A 12,482-nucleotide genomic window follows, 5' to 3' on the forward strand; every position below is an offset into this window, starting at 1 on the left:
AGGTCATTGATATCAAAAAAGTGTCCATGATTTTGGTTTTGGCTCATCTAAATAAAGTATGTACAACATTTTGTGAAGGCTGGCTAAAATATGTGCAAATGGGGGCAAAAAACAGGTTTACCACAAAAATGCAATTTGGTCCAAATGGGCGTGGCCTATAGCTTGACTCAGCTTCATCCAGGGAACCCACTGTTTCGTTTCTAAGCCAAGAAAAAGTACTAATCACATGCTAATTAATTTTTAAATGGTCTAAATGACATGTTATTTGAAATTAACAAAATAAAATGCAAATAATGCCTTTCAGTTGAGTTTATGGCAAAAAGTGCTCACTTGTTTGTTCATACATAAACCGCAGTTTAGTGCGGGGACTATCATCTTTGGGTTTATGTACAGTGTCCAACATTGAGACACCTGCTGTCAAAAAACTTTAGAGATTCAGGTGTTCAGTCACTTTTTTCAACTCCACGCTGACTCAAGTGACATCACCTGAGGCGATTCATCAGGTTTCAGGTAGTTCCTCTCTGGAGCCACAAAAGGCTTCATACAGCCTGTAGGCAGACTTGTGTGTGAAAAATTGGTGGAGCTCCACTTTAAATGTGTTCACCGGCTGTTAAAACACATTTTTATCATGAAAATATGCAGAATTTCATACTCTGTGGACTATATTACATGTATACATATATCCCCATCAACATCCCAGACCGCTTGAACATCCCAGCAGCAGCAGCAGGAGGAGGAGGAGGAGGAGAGGATGGAGCAGTAGTAGCATGGTAGGAGGAGGGAGTCGGTTCCGCTTGGATGGCCGAGGCAGTGAGGAGGGTGGTCGGGGGTGGCGAAGAAAGACAAGAAGACAGCGCTCTCTCTCTCTCTCTCGTCTTCCCTCTCTCTGTTTCTCTCTCTCTCTCGCTCTGTGTCTGTGTGTGTGTCTCTCTCTCTCCCTCGACCACGTGTGCGTGCGTCCCGCTCCGCTCCAAGCTCCGGCACAGCCCGAGGAGGGGAGGAGGGAAGAGAGGGTGAGGGAGAGAGACACTTGACGCATCGGAGTGAGTGAGTGAGTGAGCACACCGACGCTTCACTTTCCAATATGCAACCTGCGAGACGCCACGCCGCCAGATACTTGTGCCACTGACACTGAGAGAGAGAGAGAGTGAGAGAGAGAGAGAGAGAGAGAGAGAGAGAGAGGGGGGAACAGAGGCAGGGATGGAGGAAGAGTAGTGGAGCCCGCGCTGACCAGACCACAAGAACAAGAACAAGAACAGCTCGTGAATGTAGCGCGCGGCACAAAAGAAAAAAAAGGAAAAAAAAAAAAAGAAAGAAAGAAAGAAAGAGCAGCCTCTTTTTCTTTTGCGCACAAGTCGGACGGATATTCCGTGGCCGGGAGCGCCGCCGCGACTCGACAGTGATGTCTGTGTGCGCTGTTTTGTTTAGGATTAACCTGAAGCTGCTGCTGCTGTGAATACCTCAGTGACACTACAGCTGCGAGGAGGACAGGTAAGATCATTATCATCAACATTATTATTATTATAATTATTATTATTGTTATTATTATTTTTTATTTTTATTATTACTAGTATCCAGTCTGTAACTTCAGCACCTCTCAAATTGAATCCCCATCAGTTCCGCTCAGCAGTGCTGTCAGCCCAGCCTCCATCCTAACTTTTCACAGATTACATTAAAACCTTGACGCTGTGTAGAGATGGGAGGAGGAGGAGGGTGGTGGTGGTGGTGGTGGTGTTAGAGGGGGGTTAGCATCATCAGCAGCAGCAGCAGCAGCCCGGGATTGCCTTCTCTGAATTTCACCCTCAGCTGATCTCATTCGCCCGCGTCTACTTTTGTTGTGGGACTATCATGGCGCGGGCAAAGTAATCTGCGAGCGTCCCTGCGATCAGTGCAGATGTTCGCTAATCCGCCGCCGCTGACCCTCCCATTAAATAATCCCTGCGGATTTTAGCTGATTATGTCGCCGCCGCCGCCGCCGCTGACCACCTACCCGATTACTTGATACAGCCTGTAGTCCTACATCTTTACAATTCAGTGTGGAATAGAATCCCAACCCGTCTGCTTCATGCAGTGTTAGGATCACCGTGACCCAGAACTGATTGAAAAACAGAAGTTATGAGTTTGTGCCTCTTAATAGTTTGTTTGTGTCAGCCGCCATGCCACCGTGTCACTGTGCTCCTAATGGAGAGGTTCATTCAGTGCAACTGTCACTCACCACTCCAACTGGCCCCTGTTGGGGGGGCTGGAGTCTGATGGCCGGCACATGCCCCATAAGCCTCGCCTAATATGTTAATAGATATGAGCATCTGTGCAGCTTCAGCACATCTGACGTGCCAACTTCTGCCAAAAAACTGCCCACTCAGACGACAACCGAGAGCGAGTCCTGTGGTCTCATAAAATAAGCCTCGCGTGGCACTCAGCACAGTCCCGGGGAAGTGTGTGCGTGTGTGTGTGTGTGTGTGAGATGATGACACCTGTCAGAGCACCAACAGCCCAGCATCTATCTATCCGACGATGCGCGTACGTTGTTCCCTTTCACCGGCCGTGGACTGTGTGTGATCTGTTGCAGAGGCTTCTCCTCTGACAGGGAGGTGAACTAATTCTAAAGGTTAGCACGGGGGGATGAAGGAGGAAAAACTTCACCTCAAAGTGGCTGTGGTGGGGGATTATTCTGCAGCTCGGTCTTGATTTGCGAACACGGTGCGTACGATAGCTCTCCAGAAGCCCGAGACAAGAGAGCAGACACTCTCTGGAGATCCGGGCATAAATATTTAAGGTTTTTCTAAAAATGGCTGAATTAAAGTCAAGGGAGCGGGGGGGGGGGGGGGGGTGGAAGTCGATCGAGCAACTGATTTAAATGATGAGAAACTTTGCATAAGGAGATGCAAAAATCAAACAGCGGCTCAATTAACCGCGTGTTTACGGCCCAGCAGGCTGCCAGGATGCAACCCCCACAGGAGGAAAACAGCCCCTCTCATGGTCGTGGGCGTCCTGGAAGACAACGAGCCTGTCAGGAGTGCCGGAGCACAGAAGCGACGTCAAAAATACCCGGGGATAGGTGCATTTAGAGGCGCAGCATGAAAATTTCATCGCACGGTCTCGAAGCATCGAAGCAGCGCGTCGTCAGGGTCATTTTTATTTCATGTCTCTCCAGGAAAGCAGGCTCCATGGACAGAGGAAAGGGAGTGTGTGTGTGTGTGTGTGTGTGTGTGTGTGTGTGTTTTCTGCACAGAGTGAGATATGATGGAGAAGTTTCCACGTTTGGCCCGAGCCACTCTTCACTTTGACTTGTTTGGCCACGGGATACCGGAGAAGTGCTGATGCCACAGCCGTCCGGACGCTTCACATTAATCATGATAGTCTTAACAGCAGTCTGTCAGCTGTTTAGACGGGCAGTTGGGGAGAGAGGTGGCAGCATGACTTGTTGCTCCATCCGTCACCTTGCTCCCAGCTGTTTTCTACCTCTGCGGCGACATTTTCGGTTGGACTGTCCTTCCTAACGGATTAGTATTAATGAATCGTCCAAGCAACATTACAACTGCTCTGTTCAGCAGTTGTTCCCGACCGTTTCTACTTCAAAAACCCCACAACCCCAAAGCGGTCCAGCCTGTGCATTTCACCCTTCAATCTGGCTTCTCATCATTTTAGAGGCCTGAAGCGGTTCATTTAAATTGATTAGTCATTCAAACTGATTTTGACAATCAATTCGTCATTCGAGTCATTTTTTAAGCAACAATGACAAAAGAGGGAAGAAGATCTGCTGCCTCTGTTTGTCTAATATGGTAACAAACTTGATGTTTTGAGTTTTGGACTGCGGGTCAGACTAAAATGAGTCACTGTAAACTCTGAGGAATCGCGATTGGGCATTATTCACCGTCTTCTGACATTTTATAGACAACATAAATGTCATCAAGGAGAATATGAATAAAAGGCACGATGACTGATCTCACGGTTTAATCATTCGGTCCATAAAACAACAGAACAGAACAGAAAACTGACATCACACTCTGCAATGCCCTCTGATGTCTTCGAAATGTCAGAGTTCGTTGGACCAACAGTCTAAAGCGTGAGCATTATTAAACCCAACAAAACGTAGGAGAAGGAGAAGCTGCAAACTCTCTTCGCACGAAAGGTTTTGCACCGTTGCTTCAGAATTTGCGTGAAAACGGAACTGATTTTCAAAACGGCAGCACGTTTCAGCTCTGTCGCCACTATTTTTGACGTATTATAGACAAAAAAAAAAAAACAGCAGATGAAACTAGCGCGATTAATAGTTTGTTGCAATCCTTATGTACAATGTACAAGGTGCATTTTTTACAATGCTAGGATTTCAAAAACGATGCTCGCTGTGAAATCTGACAACGTGATATCGCTGAAAAATCGCCTTTTAGTGTTACCAAGTAAAGCAGACCCATACTTTTAAGTTGTTGAAACTTTATAGCTCGTACAACCTGAACTTAATTGTCTACTTCACTTGTTAATTCCGAGGAAATCGGTTTCCTAGATTTTTTTTAAAGGTTAAGTCAACTTTTAAAGATTTACAGTGGCAGTTTGAGTCAGTTGTACGTTACGCTCACATATACACATTATTTTACAAGAAAAAAGAAAAAGGATTGAGAAAAATTGATTCAAAAGAAACATTATTTTAGCTTGTACAATTATTATTAGTTTTTTGACCCATAACACCCATCTCAAGCCCCTGTGTTGTGGTCCCGACCCCACTGGTTTGGATGCATTGCTGTCGACCGTCATCCTTACATACACTCTAATGGACAACACAAGCAATTGTTTATTTTAAAGTTGCAGCTGACTTGTTTATAAAGCATTTAATCATTCGCTTACAGTGAAATATTAACTAATGTTTAATTACCTATAAGTTTACCTTTTATTAATGATGGTAATTATGAAGGGTAACCAACATCTGAAGCGTGTGTAATGTTGTGCCCACCTTTGCTGACTGCTCGCAGGTAAAGCAGCCGATAAAAACAAATGTCTGGTGTCAGTTGTTGAGCGCAGCTGCTTTTTTTTTTTTTTTTTTTTTTTTTTTTTTGCTTTTCTCTGCTGGATTTTCAAAATAAACAGCGCTTGTGAGACTTTCCACAGCACCGTAATGGATGAGGAAGCTGCAGGCCCCTGATACCGCCGCACCGGAGGGCAGTGTGGTTTTACGTATGCCGTGCATTACTTGTTTGAATCTGACATAATGGAGCTGTTTGACAAGCTGAGCTGCGAGTGGTGAAGAAATCTGTCCTGTCAAGCAGGATGATGGAAAATCACATGTTTATTCTTCAGAAAAAAAATAAAAACAGGTATGATTGTTATGATTAGACTGCATCAGCGTGAGAACATCAATGAGCAGATACAGAAAAAAGATGAATGTTAGAGAGCCCGCTTGGGCGGAACAAGTAGAGAAACTCACTGCGAGGCGACTAGCTGGTGCCATTTTGCGCATTTTGGTTTCTTTCTGCTAAAAATACAATAACTGGAGGAAGAGGAACTTCTTCAAAACGCAGCTCCTTTTAAATGAGTCGCCCTCCGGTTTGATGTTTTCCTGTACGCGAACAGACTGGATTTCACTGAGGCAAATCTTTTATCTGCGCCGAGTGTGCATGCAGAGTCGTCCGCCCACTGTTCCTCTAGTGTACTTCACTTCTGAGAGATGAGGAATCGTTGCCTAATTGATTCAAAGGAAGGTCATGAATAAGTGTAATTTACACAAAAATACGTTCCCCCGTCTTCGCCATCAGAAGTGATTGTATGCACACTGCCGTGAATTGGGAGCCCGCAGCTGTCAGGGACGAGTACACTTGACGATAATGTAGCAGAGCTCCTCTGTGTTGTCTACCTAGTCCCACATCCCTGTTCAATTTTAATATTTAGATTGAAGGAAACGAGGATCCAGGCAGCTCACTGAGACGGCTCCGTTTCCTGCTGTTTGACTGGTCTCATTGGTTTCTGTAAATGCCCTATTTGTAAGCCAATCGTATTAGAATAATTTATCTGCTTTACCAATGCATTATGATGCTCTGTCACTGTAGGCCTTTGGTTTCAAGGCACCGCGGTCCTCTGGGGTGAGTCTTCACAGACTGTCTGAGCCTGCAACGCTTCCTAATTCAAACATTGTTGCACACGGCCTCTCCTTGGGAATGGCTTTAATTGAGTGCTTAATAAGAGCGACGCCACACAGCAGCTAACTTCAGGGGGGGATCTGAGCGCTGGGAGTGCTGCATTATTAAATGCACTTACGTAAGGCCTGCAAAACATCTTCTTTCAAGCAATCCGATGCTGACGATTCTTCTTGATAGTAAGCGTCGCAGAAATGTGGTTACAAAAAGATCCGCGAGAGCGACGTTTGAGGGTTTGCATTGTGCTCAACTGGGTGTGGCTGTTGTGTAGGAGCCATCTTTCCACTCTCGTTTGGTTTGATATAAGCGCTCGATAAAAACCGCGTTCCCCACAGGGTATTGTTGTTTTTCTTTGTCTGATTCAAGATTAAAGGACTGAATAGATGGACTGAGATGACTCTGAAGAATGTTACAAATATACCCTGAACACTGTGTTGGTTTTTATCGACAAGTGTTGATGAATACACTCAGCAGCACAAGCTGTTCCTGATTCTGTCACAGGTTTGGGATGCAGTTGGAGAACAGGAGAGAAGTTTTTTTTTTTTTTTTTTTTTTTTTACGTAGTGGCATTCTCCTTTAAACTGTCATGTAACAAAGGAAGAGACGGCTCGTCCTTGTATTTCCTCTCAAACTACAAGTCTTCCTCCTCGCGAGCTTAGCGGGGCATACAAAGGGTTTATGGAGCTCCAGACAAAGCAGTGCGTCTTGATTATGTTAGAAAGAGGATTATTTTGAATCAGAAGAGTAAATTAGGATAAGAGATGGAAATGAAGAAGCGAGGTCACACTATTCACGGTGGTTTTGTGGTATTTCGCAGGGGAATTCTTCTTAATCAAAGGTTATTTTTTTTCATATTTTAGATGGAGGGGAAAAAAAGGCACCGGAATTATGAAAATCAACACCTCATTCAAATGGCATTTTGATTAGCTGGTACACTATAATAGCATTTTGTACTGGCAGCAGAGGTGGAATTTTCAGTGAATAGTTAACTAGTGTGATTTATTAAATCACGCACTACAGAAGGTTTGAGCCGTACTCCACCGATTTACACTTCAAGTTCAGTTAAATTATCATGAGGAGAAATATACAACCTGTCAGAACAGGTGAGTAATGTCTTTTGTAGTGGACCTTTTCAATTTTTGAAAAAGAAATATAGCCTCACACGGGTCCATTTATTGTTTATTCCATTCCCAGTCTTCATTAGAGGATGAGCTTTGCTCGGTTGTCATCACATTGGTTCAACACCATGCGGCATGTTGTAACAGAGAAATCAAAACAAGATTACATTCCAAAAAATATTACATTCACATGCTTTAATGCTCCAAAAATGCACTAGTTTCCTAAAACTGTACAGTACAGCAGCACTGTATTCTCCCTCTGTCTGCAACACTCTGTTTTAGTCTCTTTAAGGCCCGCCTCCTTAATACCCAGTCTGCTCTGATTGGGCAGCTCGCACATGCCTGAGCCAAGACAACTCCTCGTATCTCCGATTGCCTCTGTCGTGTATTCAGCTTTAAGTTTGATTCACTTTTATCGCGTGACATAGTGACATCAAGGAGTCACGGAATTAAAGGCAGGTCTACTGATGTGGTGTATTTGGCCACTTCAGGAGCAGTGTTTTCTGTGGGAGAGAGGAGCTCCGGTGGCTATTTACCGTTCAAGACCATTTATATGCATTAATATCTATATAAAAGAATGAAGGAAAGGAATAAAAAAAAAAGCTAAATTGGTCTCCCTTTATCTGTTTTACCTTCATGTGTTCAAAGAGAAATTGAAATTCCTGCGCATGGTTGCATTAGTATTATGTTTCATACACACAGTCAGACCCATGAACGTCTAAATACCACTACTATGGGCTGAAGAGTCACGCTCGAGGGCACCTTCACTGTACCAGAAGCATCTGGAGAATGTTGAACAACAATCCAAAGCACATATTCACTCGTCACCATGCACTGTTTTAAAGTACATCACAACATTTATACAGATATCAGCTTTTGAATGTAATCAGTCAGACTAACATGATGAGGCTCTTTCATCCTCATTTACAAACAACATCATATTTTACATGAATTCTTTGCTGCAAAAGAGATTTGAAGTCGAAATCTTGTGAAATGCCGGTTGGTAAACAAACACATGTTGCAGCTGCTTAATGGATGTCTTCTAATTGTTAAATTAGGAAGTTACGGCTTGGTGTCTCTGGTCATTATCATTACTTGCCTTTTGTTGCTGATTAAAGTCCCTGAAAGACGTTGTTGTTTTGCATCCAGCATGGAAAAACTCCCTAATGAGCATCACTATGTTTATGAAGAACATCATGTTCGTGTAAAGTAGCGAAATACATTTGTTTAGAACTGCAGATAATGCAAAGTACAGGTATTCAAAATCTCATTTCTTTTGCTCGAATGAATTAATTAGGCATTCCAGGATGCCACTGTTTGTTTAGCGGACCATTTCAAACGTCTGTGCTTCAGATAAATGAGATTCTGTAGTCATTGTATCCAAGCGCAATTAGCTGGTTCATCCATTTAAACCAAGGACAATAGGAAAAAGAACAAAAATAATGCCTATTTATATTTTCTGTACAATAGATTAATGTGTTTGTTCAAAATGAAAATTGCAAATCCATTAGACCTCAACACTGTTTGTGTCAGACAATCGTATGGCGGGGACCGCTTCCATATAAAGGGAAGGTCAATCAAGCCCAGTCCCCCCAGCCTTTACATGGTCATTATGTCATCAGTGTGTCTGTTTCATCCTGGCTGGAAACATCAACTATCAGATAGTAATTGTATATACAAGTGTGTCTGTGTGATATACCTCAATTAGTCTTTGGCTTCAAATCCGCCTTTCTGCAAAACATGTGTGCATTATTTCTGTCTAACAGTGTAATCACTTGACCTCAAGGTCCCCCTGATTGTCAGCAAGCATCAGGACTTCAGTTTCAAAAACACTTGAATACAAACAATCTCAAATGTATGATTGTCTTCAACTTTCTAATTGCTTTCTGCCTTATCCTGTTACGTGCATGCCCACAGAAACATACAATAGGCATTTTGAACAGTACATAGTACAGTATGCAGCTTTCAAACAGCACAGCGTGTTTTCACTGTGAGTTACAGTCATCACAGCATTTGAAAGGTCTTCGTGTGTCATTATTTGTCAAAAGGAAATGGATTGAGAAATGTTTGACAGGCTTTCAGGAAATTTTGAAGGTGATTGTCAGTGCAATAATAAAAAATGTCCAGACAGTCCGCATCAGAAAAAATGCTGACCTACATTTATGGGACAGAAAGAAATTATATACCGAGGAAAAACTTCAACAAAATCAAAAGAAAAGCGGCATATTTTTTGTGTTTCTCTACACTAGTCGAGACTGCTTTTTTCTTGAACCAAAGCCAAGTCAAATGTCCCTTCACTAAAGCTAAGGCTCAGTTCTTCTTTGATGAGTTCTCAACATTGAACTAGCCCTTGAGATGTGGCAAGCTGATACAGTAGGAAAAAGTCGCTCTCCAATTCAGAAGTGTCCCAGGGGGCCACCCACATCAGCAGCGTGGTGAATACACAGCAGAGAGCTGTCACAGTAGAGTTGTACAAGGACCTTGAGTGTACTTTATTGATGAGGGCCCTGAGTTTAACTGTTGAAGCTAGCTTATATGACAGTCCGTGCTGTGGGTTTAGATGTATTTGTGTTGTTACATGGCATTAATTCATGCGATCAGGTCAACATTGGATTCTGTCATGGAGAGAATTTGGCTCTTATTTCAAGTGTAAGTAGCCATGCGGAGTGGCCTTCGTAAACTTGGTGTACTGGGATTATCTTTTTTTTTTTTTTTTTTTGATTGGTTGAATAACTGTCGATAGAGAAGGAAAAGAACAGGTCACCCTCACTGATAAGAACCCATATATACGTTTCTTGTTCGGCAGCAACCTCTGGCAGTTGTAATGATTAATATGGCAGCAACGGAGGAAGTCAGGCGTAGTAGTATGAAGAGCAACAACACAAGGGAGGAGGTCGAGGGATTGATGGTCCAGTTAAACAAGCAAATGGTAGGAGACCGCTGTTAGTGTGGTGTGAACTCAGAGGTCGATGCTGAATTATTATAACATCCTAAAGTAGAGTACGTAAAGTCTGTATGATCAAAGTCCACTTCGCCCATTGCTGGTATGCTGTAACAGTCATTTTGTATGGTAAAAGTTAGATGTGTCGTTTTAGAAATGTGGAAATGTGAGATTTTGACAAGTGACAATTTTTCTTTTCTTGCGTAAGTGGAAAACCATTGGACATTGACCCTGTGCTGAAGGATCCCATGGCTTACACACCTCTTCAAACCGAAGGACTCTATGTACGCTTCAATGCGCTACGGCTTGACTGACAAGAAAAAAGTGTATGCCTGCCAAGGGTCCACACTATACAGATTTCATAGAAAGGAAAACTTTGCCTTGTGAGACCAACATCATTACAGGTCCCCGAACTTTTCTACTGGTGTGCTTCTCTTAGAGTTAACAAGGACTCCAGGTTCGGAATCTGACCCTGCTCTGCATGAAGCCCGGTGTCTGCAAAGATTCCGGCTTCTAATTAAATGTGCCCACTTTTGGTGATCAAAGCTGAGATTAAGTGCAGCTGATTCATTCTGTGTAAGGCAAAGGAAAATGTGTGCTGCTGAAGTGATTAATGGAATTGGTGACTAATAGAAAAATAATTATAAGCCATAGTAAAAGTAAAATTTGACAGAGTGCACATCAAAAACATGAATATTCGTCGACCTCCTCTAGTCATAAAGACTTGGTTGATTTATGAAAGTAAAGGCTGCCTCTGTCAAGACAATTGGCCATGCGTTTTGTACATTACACGTTATTCATCTCTGCTTGTGTATGTGGTCTTTTCAAGTACAGCAGCAATTGTGTTAAATATGTTCAATTTGAATTCTTCCTTTGCGATCTTGTGTGGTGGGAAGCCGCTGTCGGTAGTTTAGCTCACCTTGACCATTTTCTTAGAACAGGTCACGAACAAACGCCATTTTTATGTTTTGTACTTTGTCGCACATCTCGTGAGTGCAAAACCTGTATGAACAGGTTTCACTTAAAAGCTCCCCCGCTCTGTTAAGTGAATGATAACTGCTTTGACTCCTCCATTGTTCATGTGGCTGTGGTGAGATTGTCATCAGCCATAAAGTAATCAGTACATGCTTCAAGGCATTAGAGTCATAAGGGTGGCTGCATCTACAGATGGTGGAAAGTGACTGGTAGATACACCTCTATTAAAGCTGATCCATCCCTTCGATCACCGCTGCTTGTGTTTGGCTCTACGCCCTGATTTCATTGAACATTGGGCGACGGATCTCTCAGGACCAGTGCAGTACATTGACCAAACGTGTTATCTCCTTCCGTCTAATTTAATTCCACGTGTGATCCTGCACCTCCTGCACATAGACATCAGTTTCCACTTGGAACAAGCTTTCGTAATTGATCGATTCTCGACTCTTCATCGCCAAATTTCGGATGGAGAAGGGGTACAAAAACAGCTAACAAAAAGTTAGAGTTGGGAAAAAAATGCATGAACGTCTTTGCTCAAAATGTTCAGCAGCTAGTCAATACTACCTTTCATGTGACACAATGTGCAGAAAAAAACCTCACAACTACAGTGTAAATCACTAAAAGGTCCAGTGTCTACATTTGTGGTTAATGTCCTCATTTTGCACATGAATAATCCAATCAAGATTTAACCGTATGATGGGCGAAACTCTATCAATGTTTCAATTTTCAAGTAATTTATTACTGGCTGAATACATTGATTATGTCCTCCCCTTATACCCTGCAGCATCATTTCCTTATATCAAATGCAGTTGCAGGATATTCCTTCCATAGTATCTGATGCTTGAATGATTCTGAATCCAATTATTAGAGCAGGAAATGCCAGGATATCAGCATTACATTATTATTATTATTAGTAGTAGTAGTAGAAACCAGGGATGTGTGATTATGGTAAAAATCCTTATCACAATTATTGTGGTCTAGTGGCTGTGGTGTGGAAATGAATTTAAGGGGAGTCTCTCCAGATGATTTTTTTTTTTTTTTTTTCAAGTTATAGATATCGTCATTAATCTCCCCCTGTTGTTTACTAACACTGGGACAAATCTTTTTTGTATTCGTAAGTTTTCTTGTATTTTATCTTAGAATATGCAAATAAGCCAATTTAATTAAATGTACTCATTTGCATAAATAAATCTGAGCTAAAACAAACACCTTATTGGGTATTCTGGACATTTTCTCTTGACTAGTCGTGAAAGAAATCGTGTTATTGAGGCAAAAAAAATTGACCGGTGCATGAAAAAATTGTGTTTCCAGCCTTAGTGTACC

The 12,482-nt window shown here is 42.5% G+C and overlaps 1 protein-coding gene across 2 annotated transcripts in view; it reads left to right on the forward strand.

The window, feature by feature from the left end:
* The first annotated feature begins 780 nt into the window (after window positions 1–780).
* Window positions 781–12,482, forward strand: part of cntn4 (contactin 4) — a 172,343-nt gene continuing 160,641 nt past the window's right edge. Inside the window, exon 1 of one of the 2 annotated variants that reach the window (XM_030420977.1) lies at window positions 781–1,491. The gene's annotated coding sequence lies outside the window, so the exon portion shown is untranslated. The remainder of the gene's footprint in view (window positions 1,492–12,482) is intronic. The other variant, XM_030420976.1, reaches the window with a different exon arrangement.

Source organism: Sparus aurata, chromosome 6 (assembly GCF_900880675.1).
Source record: "Sparus aurata chromosome 6, fSpaAur1.1, whole genome shotgun sequence".
Classification (NCBI taxonomy): domain Eukaryota; kingdom Metazoa; phylum Chordata; class Actinopteri; order Spariformes; family Sparidae; genus Sparus; species Sparus aurata.